Below are 17,534 nucleotides of genomic sequence, written 5' to 3'. Positions count from 1 at the left end.
GGAGCCCCCTGGCGACACAACCTGAAAACAAAGCGGTATGTGCATGTTGTGAGGAACGCGGGGAGCGGGGGGCTAACTGCCAGCCAATATCTGCATTATTGAAGTTTTTCGCGTGAAAAACAATTAACCGCAAGCAATTTCACTGCTGCCAACAGGGCGAGGAACAGGAATATGGTCAGATCCACAAGGACCTGCCAAAGTTAGGGGCTTCCACTTGCTGCATTCAGCGCAGGCAGGGGGGTGTGTTCCAAGGGGGGTTACAATAAGGGGGAGCCAGCATGTGGGGCCAACAGTAACCACATGGCCACCGCGGCAAGTTAAACAATGAGCGTGCTTCAACCAGGAGTCTGTCTGCAAAAAGGGTCTGCCACTTGGCCATTTCCGTGGTTGCCTATGCAAATATGAGGTAAGTTACCAAAAGAAAGAAACACATTCTATATTCTTGGAAACAGAACTGAAAGCAATTCGTGATTCATAATTAATTTCTTATTATTTTAGAATTTATTATGGCTCTTTAAAGATAACGCTATTCAATACCGATTTAGTTCCCTTTAATGAGTATATGTTTAAGAAGAAGTTTGCAGCCATCGGTGGTGTTCTGAGATTCTATCAACTTAACATTGTGGCATGTCATTATAAAAAATGGGAAAGTTCAAGCAAACAAGCAAACAAGCCGCAGATAAAAGACGGATGGCGGAGTGGCAATGAGTGGGCTTGGCCTGCTCAGCTCCTTAATTTTATCCTTGATCTGCGCCCGAGGACTCGAGTGTTTGCAGCTGAAGAAAAGCATTTGATGTTTTTAATTGAGTGCTTTTCGCAGCACTTGAGAGCGACACTTGCCCACACACACACACACGCACACACACTCGCACAGCCACTGGCAACAGCAAGGATGAAAGCAGGAGGCAAACACCTACACACACACACACACACACTTCCGCACACAATGACACTTTGGAACTCTGTTGACACTTTAGCACGCTGCTTTGTCTCATTTTTTTCGTGTGCTGCATGTTTAGCTTTTGAGGGGGATACCGAATAGGGAAGGAGGAAGGGAAGGGGGAGAGGAAAGAGCATCATTTACCCATTTCATTGCACTTAATCATGTCTAGGAGGCAAGTTGCTGCTTCAGCTCTAATGAGTTGCACTTTGACGTTTAGTCAAGGGCTGCCAAAGTGTCGCAGGACCAAGCGAAATGAAAACACACGCATCGCACAGCAAACAAACAGGATCAAAGAAAAAAAGGGAGACATTTTATGGCCATACTTAGGGGCTACAATATATTTATGAAAATGTTATAGAAGTAATGCAACTTTAACATGTGCATGAATTATTGCAAAACTATTATTCGCTACGTTTCGTTTTCTCTCTTTTAAAGAGTGAAGTCGCCGTACTAATTTTATATCCTGCATGCTCATCTTTTCCTGTATCCTGCATGCTCTTTTTTCCGAGCACACTCGAAATCCGATGGAAGGCGGACAAGCATCTATTCCCCGGGGACTGGGAGGTTTACAACTTTTTAATAAAATCACGTTTGGGCAACAAACCTAAAATGGGCGCACTACTGACAGCCAGAGCAACAGCAATATATTTATGGCCAAGACAAGGAAATTACTGAAGGCCAAAGGACTTAGTGCTTTATGGCCCAGTCAGCCAGCCAACGCTGAGTACTCACTTTGGACCTCCGCTCTGCCCGTTCTGCCCGCTCATTTTTGTCTACTTTGTCGCATTGAAAGCCACAAGGGACCGCTGGCTCACAGACAGATACACATGCAAATAAAATAAGGACAACTATATACGAGTATCCCACACATACGTTTATATCCTGGCAGGCAGCGTGCTCGGTGTAGCGTGAAAAGTGCGAGACGCCGCCATAATGTGCGCTCTGATGCATGTCGCACACACAAAAATACGAAGAGGGAAAAGCGCCGAAATAACACACACACAGAGGGAAAGGAAAAGCGGGGAAAAAATGAAAATATGACTAAATTAGCCTCGAAGCGAAGGAGGGCCCGAGCTTGGGGTCTCGTTTATAGTGCGGCACATATAAATTAAGTCCCCGGCTGGACTTGGACTTGCACATGGAAATGTTCGAAATACAAATCTCTAAGGTCACGCTTTTCCCCTCCGCATATGTGTCGTGTGTTTTTACTTAACCGTAAAATAAAAACAGCCAGGACATGCAAAAAAACGCAAGGAATAATAATAATAAAAGGAAAATGCGCACGTAAGGCTGAGAAAATGAGTTCGGAAAGGAAAAGCCGGGTGTGAGAGTGTGGGTGGAGAGGCGGGGAGGTGGAAGGTGGGGAGGTCACGCATCGAAGGCGCCCGCTCATCCTCCCAAAGGACTCGTGTATGGCAGTAACAGGAGCACGACTGCCAGCGCATCAGTGGGCAAATAAAAAGAAATGAAGGGGCTAAAAAAAGTGTAGTAACCGATCGGGGAATATCCTGCAGATCCACGTCCCCATTGATTTTTTTTGTGTACGAGTACTTTCTAAAACATATTCTTAGTTTTCCCGCGGGACAGCCTATAAAACTGCGAGCTCGCACTTCAAATGTAATGAAATAAAGGACAACAGACCATGCAAACCATGCAGGATGGGTCCCCAGCTAGTGGCATCCACCCCTCCAAAGTGCTGCATCCCCAACTCGAAAATGTTAAATTAAAAACGCACATCAGGAGCGGCCATTACACCATACCCCCACTGCCAATTGCTGGGATATGTGAGCTTTTACGATTTGTTTGCACGGCGTTTTATTTTATTAATACAATATATATAAATTTTGCCTGCTTTTTGAGCCTTTACCTTGCCGCATAAAAATTGTGGCACAGCAGCAGCTGTCTGGGTGCTGGAGTGGGTGGAGTGGGTATAGTGGGTGGTTTTGAGGGTTTGGGTGGTGCGTGCGGGGGTGGTTGCACGCACACCCCTCGCAGATAGCAACCAAGGTGAGACACATACACAGACACAGACACAAGCACAGACACAACACAGACTTTGCATAAATGTTGTTAAGGGGGTTGAGAGAAGGGAGGGGGAGGAAACACCGCACCCTGGCGGCAATAAATTTTCATTTGTTTGCCGTGTGTAATTAGAAAATTAAAACCCAGTTTATATGCCACTAACAGCCATGGGGAAAAATGTGGAGAAAAGCTGGGAAGCAGCAAAGCAGCAAAAGCATGGGAGGTGTGGGCGAAAGCATGGCCATTACCAAACACAAACAGCCGCCTACTCAATTGACCAGCTCAGGGGTTGCTGTTTATTTACGAGCATTTACAGCAACATCTAGAAGGGTTGCCAACCTGAAACCAACGAGGAGTGGGTGCTAAAACTAAGGGCACCTAAAACATTTTGCAGAAAATTTCTGGGCAAAAGCATAAGCTGCACTTTCACCAAAATTATGTGTATATACATTTTACGACTTTTGGGGGCAGTCTCCAGTCTCCTCCAGTCTCACAGGCGGAAACTCCGCTGGAAAATTTTTATGCGTAAACACGTCGCTGAAATAACCGCAACGGGAATGCCAAACGCATCGCATCGCTTTGCCTCGCGACGCGACGCGACGCATGTAAAAAGTAAAAACTCATAAAATTGCATACAAATTTTATGAAAAAAAGCACTAAGCAAAAAGGGAGTTCAAGCACCAAACTTGACAACACCGGAACGCACTGCATATTGTTACTGTAGCCGTTTTGCTTTTGCTTTTGCTGTTGCTGCTTTCGGGGCGACATTGTTGCCAATTTGAATATGCGAAATGGCAGCGGAGGAAAACAGGGCCAAAAGTGGAGTATCCCAGGGCATCAACTCCAGCATCGGCGGACCGCCTTGCTCGTATAATTTGTGCAGGCAAACATAATTTGTGGGGGGAAGTCATCGTCATCGTCATCCTCCTCGACATCGCCAGACTCCCAGTCTAGTAAACCCTGAGCACCACACGACCCCAACGGGAATTGTCTTCCTTGTTATGCCCTTTGGACAGCATTGCCGATTTTTATGGCAGCCCGTCGTGCACCTGACAAAAAGGCAACAGCGGATTTGGGATCTAAATTAGGATCAAAGCCGATAAGCTCATTTCAGTAAATATTCCACTAAGCCTTGCGGTCGTCATCCGCATCACGCATTTGCATGTTTACGTACACATTCTCTAGTGCTCGTGTTTGTAATTTTCGAATTCTGCTCATAAAGCACGTTCGTAATTTTCCGTAGACATTTCACAAAACGCTAAGTCATTCTTCAACTGCAGTTGATAAGGGTAAGCAAAATTCGGATTTTTTATACAACATTTTTTCTTCCGACTTTTATTTTTTATAGTTTTTCTGCGAAAATCAAATGGTGCTTCGTGTATTTCTTGTAAACTAAAAGTACGCGGTCTGAGCACGCATAATACTTACACGCACACATGCACACCCGCACCCCCACCCACACACACCAACACCCACCCACACACACAGCCTTGCTTGGGCACTCATACATGTATGCACATCTTATGGGCCATAAAAGAGGAGTGTGCGCCTGACAAATGGGGCGAACCTGGAATGACTCTGAAAGTGCGGCCTGTGCTGTAGGTTAGCCGGTGGGGGAGCGGTGGGAAAGCGGAGAAAAACCGGAGGAAAAGTGCCAGGAAAAGTTGGAATGGTGGTGGGCAAGGTAACATTTGACACTAGTTAAAGGAAAAGGAATGCTTGTGAGCCGAGCTCTGGTGACTGTGTCATAAAAGCGTTTGCATTTTGCGGTGTAACACCTTTTAGTGTGATTGTATTGGGGACACGCCCCCAGCTGCACATCCCGCAAATGTTCTATGGGGAATACGAGTACTTAAAGCCCACGCACACAGGCACAGCCGCACACTCACACTCACTCGCACTCACACTCACACCCACACGTACACACGTGCAGATCGCAGTGCGCCATTTCAATTTTCTAAATTTACCCTGCAGTTCCATTCATTACCTCTTCAGCAGTGAATCACCAGCTTGCATTCATCTCGAGTGCATAATCACAGATGGCTTGTATTAAAACTAGTGATGATTTCCACATTGGCTTATCCTAGGGAAACATCACAAAAACAGCTGAAGTTTAAAGAAGCTAAGCATCGTTGTTAGACCTAAAGGTCTACAAATATAAATGTCTGATTATTTTACAATATTATACTGTTTCTAGAAGATGAGATCCTTTCTCCACGTGTAGGTTTGGGTAACATTGTGAGTCGTACTCAGACAGCCCAACTGCATCCATTGACAAGGTTTTACGCTCAACTTGGCTGGCAACTTCGTGCGTCTTTGGCGGTTGATGTGATTTTGGCATCGTTTTATTTGGCGCTTTAAATGCTCATAAAACTTGGGCAGCAGCCCGTGATTGGCTACCCCGGTGCCACACGCCCAAAAAGTGGCCAAAAAACATGAAACTGCAATTTGTCGCAACTTCGAGGGGAGCTGCAAAACGTTGATTTACTTCCTGCAATTTGCTGGGCCAAACTTCCTTTTACGGCTCCATAAAAGTGCCCTATCGCCATGCGGTTCTATTTATTTATTTATCTCGCCAACTGCCAAATTAAGCATTAAATGTTCAGCATGATAATAATAACAACAAACGCGCAGCGCTGCAATCTGAATGCGACATTAAATAGTAAAATAAGAGAAAAAATAAGCTAAATGAAATTTAGCCACATGCAATTTGTCCGGAAAACGAATTAACAACTAATTGCAGTCTGGGGTCAGGCAGCATCAATCAAGTGCCGATTGCTGATTCGATTTCCAATATCAAAGCGATCGAATATGAGCACAAATAAATATCCCCTGATAATTGACCGTTTGGCATACAAAGTGTTGTCGATAATGTAATTATTGCGAATATTCGAATGGCTTGATTCAAAATATTGAATGGGAGTTGGGGATAGGGGTATTTAGTTGAAAGCATTCAAACAGCAGAGAAATAAATATTTACATAACCAAATGCTTGGGCAGAGCCATTGATTGCATTTAATCGATTTGATTGCACTTTACCACACGATTAAAAACGCTTACTGCTCTTGTCAAATCTTAAACTACTTTTAAAGCAAAAGAAACGCAAAGCACATTCAATCCAATTAAATTTGACGTAGGGAAAATACAAACTCATGCTGGCTGGCAAACCCTTAAACTCGAACTTCAATTACATTAAGTAACTAGACTTAAACTTAAACTCAGACTTAAACTTATTTACAACTCAAGGCGCACTCCTTGCCGCTTGTCAGTGGCATTTCATAAATTGGCTTTGCCAGCAGCTCAAATGAAACAAAACCAGGGGGCTACCTAAAATCGGAGTGGGTTGAGAGCATCCCGCACGGTTAGTTTGCGGAAAAATCCATTTTAATGATTTTGAACATGGCATTTTGGCATTTTGGCATCGGACGACAGGCGACAGAAGAGGCCAAAGGCAACTCAAAAGCCAAAGCCAAAAACTAAAGCCCGCTTCCGAAGTCCGGGTTTCGCTGCTATCATTAAGCGGCTTTGTCTGCCAGACAGTCTCTATGTGGAGGTGACTCCAGCAACAAGGAGTTGGTTCCACCCATGGAACAGTCCATGGAATGCGTTTTGTCCCTTGGTAATTTTAATCCCATCTGGGAAGAGCACTTGCCTTCGGGCCAAAACCAACACCACTTGTTTGGGTTCCGGCAGCCCTTTTGTCTATCATTAGTTTCCGGGCTGGTGTGACGGCCCTTTGAAGTGCCCGACATACGCAATCCGAGCATCTTGCCCCATCCTCATCATCCTCCCAAACACACGTGATCGCACCTTGGCCTTTGCGTACCAGCTTGCAGCTTGAGTTTCACAAGTCTCACCAGTTTCACCAGTTTCACAGGCACAAGGACCATCCGCACCCTTTCTCAACCTTCAAAAACATCTAACCCCGGGTCGCTGGTGTCGCATTCGCTCATCTCAACTTACGGCTGCTGTTGATTTAGAGCTGACTTCTCCCGGGCATAATATCCTCAGCTTAGCGGGAAAGGTGCGTCTGCCAGCACGGCAAGGTGTGCCCCAGTCCCACTCCTAGTCCCAGTTCCAGCAATCTCAGGATTTGGGTAAATTAAAGCCAAATGAGATTGCGGCAAGCCCAGCCTTTGCAAAAGGTATATACAAATATATTGGAATATATATGGCCAGTGAGATAGTGGCGATGGCACGCGCGCTGCGCTGAGAATGCTACAAAATTTATTAACCCGCTTAAAGTGTCAAACGAATCGAACTGCTGAAGGGGGTAGCCGTGGAATGTGTGGTCAGGCCCCAATGAGGCATGAAATTCATTCGAAAACCAAAAACTGAAAACCGAAAACAATTCCCAAAGAATTCGCGGCCAATTAAAATTACGCCGCTCGTGATTTACATTCACGGTGCTCTCAAATCGAGACAAGGGAATCTGTCACTGTGGCACATCGTAAATTCAGTCGTCACATCGATGTAATAAAAAAAGCATAATAAATTCCAGGGCGGCGTTTTCCTTTCAAGTGGAGTAGTAGGTCTCATGGCATCATCTCGTGTTCTCGTGCTCTGCCTAACTTGCTTACTGGAGCAGAAACGCAACAGCCGAGAAACCAAAACTGTGCCAAAGGCTCAATGACATCAAAAGTCATTTGCATACATCAAACGAAAGCGAATCTCTGGGAGAAATGTGCTCTTGGCTGCTCGTAGCTGCTCGTAGGGGAAGCCAGGTTTAATTGGCTAATTAGGGGGCCGGCTAAGGAGTACAACATCATCATTAAGTACTTGGCAATTTTTGCCCCCATGCTTTTGATTTCATGCCATGTCATATTAATTAACTACTCCCCAACTCGGCAGCTCCTCCGCCTCTTCCTGCTCCTCCGTAGCCGCTAATCCCCTGGTCCATTGTTTCCAGTGCCGGTGGAGCACAGGTGGAGCACAGGTGGAGCACAGGTGGACGTAGTTGTGTGCCGACTGGCGGCAATCATAAATGTCATGGAGATGTTGCCAGGGCCGAGCTTTTCCAGTCTTGGCTCATAATTAAAATTCCAGGGAGTAGCAGTAGTAGGGCCAAAACAACACAGCACAAAACAGAAAATACGAAATACAAAAGTAGAAAAACCAGACTCTATCTCTGTCTCTATGATAGCATGTCTCGTCTGCTGGGGAGTTTTCATGGCCACTCGCTTTTCGTCTGTTTTATTTCATTTTGAGGGATTTCTCGGCATGTCAAGCTGATCATTCGATTCGAAATGGTATTACAATGGGTAGCACAAGCACAGCACTGCAGTGGATCAACTCAAGTGCTATTGTGTTTTACTATACTCGCAATCATATACCTCCCAAAAAACTATTATAACAAAAAGTTCTCAGAAGCCGAGGCTTTTATAAAAATTCGTTTGCATACGAGCCGGCGGGCGAAGCGGCCGGCAATTAGCCAAATGGACTGTGAAAATGCTGAAGTACTCCGTAAAATGCCATAAATCATGGCCAGGTTTGCGTCTGCCCGGTTCTTCTCTCAGCTCCTCCTGGCGCCTCCATAAACAATCGAAAAAATTGTGTAATATGTGAAAGAGATTGGACACACACGCCGCCTATATGCTATATGCACCTATAGTATGTTATGTATATTGTGAATTTTGTGGGCAAAAACTGTTGTGGGTCCGTCTCTCTCGTTCGATAATATTTCAAGATACACAAAACATGAAAATTGTGTCAATGAACTGCAAAGACAACAATGTGTTTTTCTCACAGTTGGTATTTCGCTCGGCTGCCAGCGATTCAAGGTCTATTAAATGCACGTTTTCGGCTGTTCGCTGTTTGTTGTTTATGTTCGGCATAGAGCTAATGCAGCTGCATTTGAAAGTTGAAGGTTAATTCCATAATAAATTGTACACCAGCTAGATCTTGACTGCAGTTAGTCAGCTAGCCAGCCAGTCAGTCAGTCGTAGAAATCGGGCTCTCCATTAAGAACATGACACATACTTGGCACGTAGCTTCGACATTCGAGCCAACAACAAACTACCAATGGCTTACAGAACACTACTTGGCCAGAACGAGAGAGGATTGGCTTTGTGAGCCGGCTGGTTAAACAAAATAACAAAAAAGAAACAAAAACAAGAAACCGGCACGCCCACATTAAAGCAAACACACGGGCAGAACAATAAGCCATACCAATAGCAGGAATGTTTATTCAAACTACGAAACAAATTATAATTTCGCTCCCCTACTCTTGGCATTCCGAACTGGTTAGTAATACCCATAATGAACAAACAGCAAAAGCAACCGCAGCGAATATGAATAAATTGAGTCGAAACACTTAACCGTAAAAAAATATATAAAAGCGAGTGCAAATTGCCTGAAATGCCGGGGATTACAAATGTCAAATACCCATTGCTTGTTATTTTTTTCTTTTTATTTATGGCAATTTAATAAAACTTTAATAAGGTTAAAATACTATGAGTGCATAAGTATGCAAAGCATGTGCGACTCTAAACATTTTCAAATTAAGCTGCAAAGCCTGCGTTAAACAGTCCTATCATACCTTTAACCAATCACGTATTCCAGGGTATTCATATTTTATGAATTTTTTTTGCGATTTGTAGAATTCGAAATGAAATCAGCTACAATAACAAACAACAAAGCGAATTGTCATGCATATAAATAGATGCATTTAAAGTGGGCTTAAACGTGTGAAAAATGGTTACATTGCTCGATAATGAAAATGCCAATTATGCCAGTAACACAAGTGATGAGGCAGGGAAACAGAAATTTTCCCATGTCCGTAGCTTAGCGGACAAACTTCAACGGTTTCCACTTCCTCTGCAAACCCGTGGCCGTTTTGTCTTCGTTTCGCCCCTTACCTCGGCCAAAAACAAAGAGCCAGCTCGGTTATTAGCACATTCAGCGGCCAAATTTATGGCAAAACAAGACTCAGCCGGGCCTAAGACCGAAAAGTTAATTTCTGGTCAGATAAAAGTAACATAGCCATCATGGCAGAGCCAAAAGTGTATGGGTTTGGGTTTGGATTTGGGTTTGGGTTTGGGTTTGGGTTTGCCGAGGACCGGAGGAACCTCAGCTGAGCTCATAAATTTTGCAGGCCAACTGCGTAAATCTCAGTTGATCTTTGGGCCTCGACGACTAGAAGTTGGTTTATGAAAATTGAAAGGCTTTCATCATAAATATTGCAGGCAAATTGCCCAGGCCAAGGGCCATTTGGAAAAGTACGTGAACTCACTCAAATATTAATTGCTGATTTTATTGCAGCAACTGGAGTTGGCTGACAAATGGTGCGAAAATGCGTGTAAATCCTTGTACAAATCTGCACGAAAAGTGAAGTTGCCACGCCGGGGTGGTTGCAGCAGCTGGGCTTCAAAGTGAAAGGAGTGAGTGCACAGAGTCCAACGGCACGTGTCGCGGCATGAGCATCGCGTGCCACATTATGCCAGTTCACGGTCACGTTGGCAAATATTTGTGGCCCATTGTTGCTGTTGCCGTTCCCGTTGCCGTAGCTGTTAACGTTGCCGTTTCTGCCGCTTTCGCGAAATGTGGCACAACACACTGCAACATGTACATACTCGTACAAGTGGACACAAACAATGGACCACTGCAGTCCACTCCGGAGTTGGACTCGCTCGCGCTGTAGCCGCGTTTCAGCCATTTACCTGTGCAATGAGCATAAAACATCTGAGACGCGTGTCTCGCCGTTTGCACCGCGACATGCCACGCCCCCTGCCCCAGCCCCTGTCCTCTGCCCACTGGAATGCGCCCCTTTTCGGGGCAACCACACTCCGGGTCTTCCGCAATGTGGCATAGTGCCCATGTGGTCATGTGGCTTTTATTCCCGTTTTCGGATTCACCCATCTGATGACTCAATGGTCCGATGCGAGTGCGGCCAAGTTAATTGGCAAGACGCACACGCTGCGTATGCTTAATGGCCGACACTCGAGCGATTTCTGTTCTTCAGTCCTTCTGTTCTTTGTTGGCTGTCTCCCCAAATCGAAACAGATTTGGCCATATACATATGAGAGCATGACAAGACCAAAAAAGCGGGCAAACAAAACGGATTTACTTGCCAACATCTGTCAGGGTTGGTCTTTGGATATCTAAGATGTGGCATCTGCGGAGATTAAAGACAGCCAAATAAAATGGAACATTTCCAGATTTTCGATTGGAAATATTTGATATTAAAAATCTGCCAAGATAATGCTATTTGTTATGTTCATGCTCTGACTAAAAATCAGATTTTATAAAGAATATATTCCATGAATAAATTGCATTTTCAATTATCCTACAAGCTTCAATTTAGTTTAGCACCTATTTACAAAACCATTCAACTTTGGCGCTCGCCGACAATTTGTTCTATTTTTGGACTCGCCATTGTCCCTCTCACTTCTTTGATATATGATACCCGAAGCTGGGAAACTGGATTTTCCTCTTCCTCGCTGCGGGCGTGTGAAAAGCCGCGGAAACTCGAGCAGCACAGAATGACCAAGGGTACTTTCTAAAAGCCGGGCGACTTTCTATTAGCCCAGATGCGCTGGCCGGCCAATAAAATGGCATAACATAGCTCAGCTCTGCGGAATGTGCCTGCATCCGCTGCGCTGAAGCAAAAATGCACGACGAAAATTGTGTGTTTTTCGTATGCAAATGGCAAAACAGCAGAGGCGAAGACAACACTGAAGCTGAAATTGTGACTTTCGCTCGCAATAACGAAAAAACGAAAAAAGAGCGGGAAAAACAAATCACAAAAGCGTCCGAACGAGCGTGGCAGTAAATATGCAATTATGTTGTTTATTTTTAGCTATAAAAATGCCAAACAAGGAAAGAGACCGAAAGCGAAAATCATTTAGTTATCATGGAAACGAACAAAAACTAGTTTTCCCCACATTGCATAAGCAGAAAACACGTTAAGTGCAGAGACAAAGACACAGATGCCGAGCTAAACTAGAAACCCAAATACCAAATACCAAATGGCAAACAGAAAATAGCAAATGGCAAATTCGATTTCGAATTCAATTTCGGCTTGTTTACTGCGAGCGCGGCTTTTGTCTAACGTCGATGTCTCATTAAATCGCAGTGTAAATGCATGTCAACGGGTTTATGAATGAAACAGTGCCCATCTCTCTCTAGAAAGAGACGCGCGATCCGAAGACGCGAGCAAGCATTTAATGGCATTTACAACAAGCAATAACACAGATGAAGAAAAACGACAACAAAAAAGTAAAAATAAAAAAAGAAGCACGAATAAGAAAAATAAAATAAAATAGCTCGCACATGCGCTCATTGTTTGCTTTTGCTTTCTGCTTTTGCTTGCTGCTTTTGCTCGGTGCTTTTGCTCGCTGCTATTGCTTTTCTCTTGCTTTTGCCACTGCAGTTTGCCGGCAAAGTTCAACGAACGGCGAGAACTGAATGCCACAGTTGTGTTGCTATTGTCGCTGCGGTTGCTATTATTGTTGTTCTAATGAAAGTTAGATAAAATAGCAGACACAACGCGTTGTGCTCCCCTTTTCGGCTTTTTGTGTGTTACATGAAGATTTATTAACTAGCACAATACCAAATGGTAGATAAATGCAACAACAAAACGCAGCAACAACCACTGCGCCTGCATGTTAAACAAAAGCCCATCCACTGCCCCTCCTTCCACTTGCACTCTTACACTTTTGCATTTTTATCTGGCGATTGCATTTAATGAATTTATTTGCATTTTAAATTCGCCAGCGAGAGATTTGCCGCACTTGTCCACGCCGCGTATGCGTAATTTATGCGAAACTAACAGCAGGCTCCCACTGGCTTTTAATTTGCTGCGTTTTCAATTCAATGCAATTGCAATATGTTTCGCAGGATGATTAATTGACTTGCCTGGATAATGGCCCGAGCGAGTGCCTCAAGTGGCGAACGTCAATTCAAGTTAATTAAACACAAACTCAGCACTCGGCAAACAAATCCGTAGAAATGTAGCCAAGTCTCAGTGCGAACAGGTCAATAAGCATCAAATTAAATACTTGTGAGTGCTGTCAAAGAAATATCATCAGAAGTGTTTCCCTTTAAGCCGAGACTCCGGACATCCCCGCTTCCTTCCCCTCTGGCTGGCCTATTCTTGGTTCACTGCCTGTGAAATTGCGGAAATGTTCGAAATTTAATATAGCTCTGTTCAAAGATTGATTCCCATGTTAACCAGACACTCGCACACACATTTTGTCGCTGTGCTCTCGACCATAACAGGGATAAGGGGGTAGAGTAGCGGGCAGGGGCTGTGATGTGATCAGGGGAGGGGGTGTGGACGCCGTCTACCCACTCCACTTTTACACTGGGACAAATAATTCATATTTCTAAAATCAGCAATTTGTGCTATATGTCATAGTACACTTTCGGAATGTAAATAATTCTTATCTAGATTTTGTTTCTATGTTATTTTAGTATAGAGACTTTTTTGAGACACTTAATTTCCAAGAAATTTCTGATAAGAAACGCCGTAACCTTTTTCGCTTTTCTCACAGAAGGCGATGCCTTGCAAATTTCTCTGCCATGCTGTGTAAAAAATTACTTTTAGCCCGATGTTTGAATATGAAAATACGGTACTGACGTTGTGGTTTTATCCTCAGTGGACTGCTGCCTTTGCGTTCTGCTGGTTTGCGGTTCCCCTTTTTGCATTGTTTTAGCACCATTTGCGTTCTGCCATCTTTCTAAGGCGCACTCTTTGTGCTGCAACTGCTGCTGTTGCTGCCACAGTTGCTGCTGCTGCCACAGTTGCTGCTGCTGCTGCGCCTCCGAGTTATGGACTGCGGTTTTTGATTAAAAACATTGCCCCAGCCTCAAACCCAGACTCACCTCAAACGCAAACGCGCTACCCATTGTTCAGTGAGCGTAACGTGGAAGAGGGGCCTTAGGTACGAGGGAGGGAAGGAGGGAGGTCAGCACAATGGAACGTCGCCTGGATGATCGGTTCATAAATATTTTTCCAATGCTGCATTCAGCGCCCCTGCGCTTCCCCTGGACGGAAACAGTTGCAAAGGAATTGCTACTGCTGGCCGCAGTAAATTAATTGACAACTTTTATTAGAAAATAGCAGCAGTGGCGAGCGGCAAATGCTTTCGCCCAGTAGGATGGTGTAGGGGTGTTGTAGGGGGTGGAAAATGGAAAAGCCACGAAGAAGCGGCAGCTGTGCAGATGAGAGAATGCCGCTGGCCAATACTCAACAAAGTTGCTCGAGAAATTAGCAAACAAAGCCGCTGCAGCAGAAGCAACAGCAGCAGCAAGAACGAAACAATTCGGAGCCAATTGAAAGGAGTGGAGAGCTCTCTGGCTGCCTCAACTGACCAGCAACTCATTGAGGTTGCAACTCCCTTTTAATGCCACATATATACACTACTATATAAAGTGCTATGGTGCTTTGGTGCTGGGCATCTTGGCCCGAGGGCCGTTTTCAAGTACTTAAACTCTCGCTTTTGTTGCTCTCCGCTCGGAGCACTTATTATTTTTAATTAATTGCGTTTTTTGTGCATGTGTGCGGGATAATTGTAAGCGCCATTAGCAACTAGATGAGCTAGATGGGTATAACAAAAAGATAGTACTATAACTTATAACCAGATAAGCCTGAACAGCTCTATCAACGCTGGAATGTTGATGCTTAGAATAGCAAACGTATGTTGGAAAGTTCGGGCAGCTGGAAGTTGAGCTCTTGAAACAGTTTGTTCTTACAACTTAATAAGCTTAAATGGCTTTGAAATATATGCAAGCTGAGTTGAGGGGATAAAGCTACATATGTAGAGAGCTTATCAGATTATAAATGTGGAATAATCCAATAAATATTTATTGCCATTTTCCCTTAAGGTGGAAACTAAATCTGAGTGGCTGGCATTTATTTCCATTGGCTTTTCACACGCGCTTGATCTTCCCGCTCGGAGTTGACTGCCAAATTAGCACATTTTGCAGCTGCATTCCGCATTCCGCATTCCGCGTTCGACTGACTCGCTGCCTTTTTTATTACTTACTAATTAATGGCAGACAATTTGTTAATTAGGGCCACGCCCACTGCCGGAATAAGTGCCAGCGGAGCGTGCCAAAGCTGCAAATGTCTAACTCCCTGGCTGACTGGCATCTCTAATTACCTGTAACGAGAGCAAGAAATGAAACTGGGATGAGAACGCTGGCTAGAAGTTGCCGGAACAAATCATTATTTAAAGTGGCGAGGGTTGGATCTGCAGTTTTTTGTCTATTCCCTACATCTTCCCCACATCTGGGGAAGAGTTTCCCGCTTGTCAAATGCAAATGGAATGTGGCTGGGATGGCGATGGCGGTGGCCAAAAGTGCAGCGCACTCGACACTCACTCTGCTCGGAGTTTTTAGCTAACCAACCTGCATTGATGATTAAGTTCGGGTCGTGACTGCGGATGCCACGCCGATGATGCGGATGATGCCGATGATGACGCAGCAACCTTTCGGGCTGATCAACCACCACATCCTCTTGCCGTTGCCGTTCCTGGCCAGGACTGGCTCGGTTCTGGCCTGGCCTTAAGTGCTGGGCGAAGTGCCAAAGTGAGAAGGGACAGCAAATTGCATTCAACTTGGAAATAACTTAATTCGAAATGAAACGTATTGAAAACCAAACCCGACTGAACCAAATTGAACCGAGCTGAGTCAAGTTGCATTGGCAAGTTGCGTGGCAGGAGAGAACCGCCGCTTTCAAGGCCAAAAGGCACTGCAAGAAGGTACGATTATGAAGCCAAAGTCCAGATATTTAGTTTGCCATTAAAACAGCAGTTGATTGTCTCAAATCTATTAAGTTGCTTCAGTCTTGAAACTTAAAAAATTTCTTAAAGTATTGACATCAAAATCACAATGTGACTATTATTGTACATCTTGTACTTTGTAAACGAACCTTACCCTGATTTCTAGCAGTGCATCTAGCTCTAACAGAGCAAACACCAAGCTCTTAGCGCTCAGCTCGCATAGCTTTTGATTATGTACTCAAGAGAGCCACGCGGTGGCTTGGGGCTGAAGACAGTGGGTGGTGGGCGGTGGGCAGTGGGTGGTGCGGATTGTGTGGCCGTGGGCGGTGGGCGGTGCGACATATTGATGAACTGCATTGCTGGTATCTGCGGTGTAGCCGGCATCTTGGGCTGATAATGATGCTGATGCAGCAGGGCAAACAACACCCGAAGAACTGCGAGTGCGAGTGGAAGTGCGAGTGCAGTTCAAACAAATTGCAGCCGCCCCGCAGCAGATGACTGTAGTCTATAGTCGATAGTCTATGGTCCATGGACCTTATCGATGGGACCCACTGGGCGGTGGGCTAAAAAAGGGCACTGGAGGACTGAAAATGGCAAATGGAAAACGGAAAAGGCAAAGCGCAGCAGCACTGGAAAAACTAATAGCTTCACTCAAGCTCCTGGCATTGACAGCTAAATGTGCGCGGCAAATGCAATTTGCAGTTTGCAGTTTTCAGTTTTCAGTTTGCAGTTTTGCGGCCAAAGGAGCTGAAGCACTTTCTAAGCAAATAGCCCGGCCAAGCGCTCAAACGAAAGGCAATCGAGAAAGCCAGCTGCAGGCCACACCAGCCATGTATCTGAATCTGTATCTGTAGCTGTAGCTGTAGATGTAGCTGAATGGGAGACAGAGTTTTTATTTCGGCTCCAAACAGACAGTCAACACGTGGCCAAGAGCCAAAAGCCAAGCGGATGAGGACGAGGATGCTCGTAATGATGAGTCCAAGGAGGAAGCAATTCGCCGCCCCCGAGGGCCAATCGCAAATGCGGAAACATGCGAGAGAATGCAGTGGAATAGAAAAATTAAGCAACTGTCAAATCCTGTAACGCATAACGAGCATATCGGTGGGGATTCGACATACCCACTTCGCAGCCCCTGCGAAATTTAATAGCACTGCTGGCACTGGCGAGCGAGGCAACTCGGTGGACTCCGGTTAACTGGAGCAGCCATAAAAAGCAGCAGAAACACAACTGTTGACAGGCGGGTCAAGAGCCGGCGAGGGGTTGGCAATCGGATAGCCATTGCATCTCCCAGCCACTTCACTCCGCTTGTGCTGCTTTTGTTCTACCCTTCTGGCCAAGTGGATGTTATAACTTGGTAATTCGATTTGCACAAAGTATTTTCCCTGCGAGCCAGGCGACAGAGAAAGGCGACTGCTGTCTCTGTATATTGCGTAAGCGCATTTCACAGTACAGTTGCCGCGACGGCAGTGGCAACAAGAGCAGTAGCAGCAGCAGCAGCAACAGCAACAGCAAAAGCAACAACAACAACAGTTGCAACAACATCATCAAGGGGCAGTATTATCAAAGGCAAACACAAATCGGTTGCCAGTGCCGGCATCTGCTGCTTTTGCTGCTGCTGCTGCTGCTTTTGCTTGCAACATCTACAGCAGCAACATTGCGGTTGCCATTGTGTTGCTGCTGTTGCTGCTGCTGCTGATGCCGCTGGATGTCGCCGCCTGGCATCATCATCAAGTTACGTTCTTGTCTCATTGCCGCGCTTATCGCGCCATGTTTTGTTGTTTCGCAAATCGATTTGACGCCGTCTCCTTGGCTCGCCATTCCCATCGCCATCGCCATTGCCATCG

At 45.2% G+C, this 17,534-nt stretch overlaps 1 protein-coding gene across 2 annotated transcripts in view; it reads right to left on the bottom strand.

The window, feature by feature from the left end:
* The window catches only part of LOC6529336 (Krueppel-like factor luna), a 126,659-nt gene that overhangs the window by 62,589 nt on the left and 46,536 nt on the right, over positions 1 to 17,534 (bottom strand). The gene's annotated exons all lie outside the window — the stretch shown is intronic.

This window comes from Drosophila yakuba, chromosome 2R (assembly GCF_016746365.2).
Source record: "Drosophila yakuba strain Tai18E2 chromosome 2R, Prin_Dyak_Tai18E2_2.1, whole genome shotgun sequence".
Classification (NCBI taxonomy): domain Eukaryota; kingdom Metazoa; phylum Arthropoda; class Insecta; order Diptera; family Drosophilidae; genus Drosophila; species Drosophila yakuba.
Note: the sequence above shows the minus strand (reverse complement) of the source record. Positions and strands in the feature narration are given on the sequence as shown.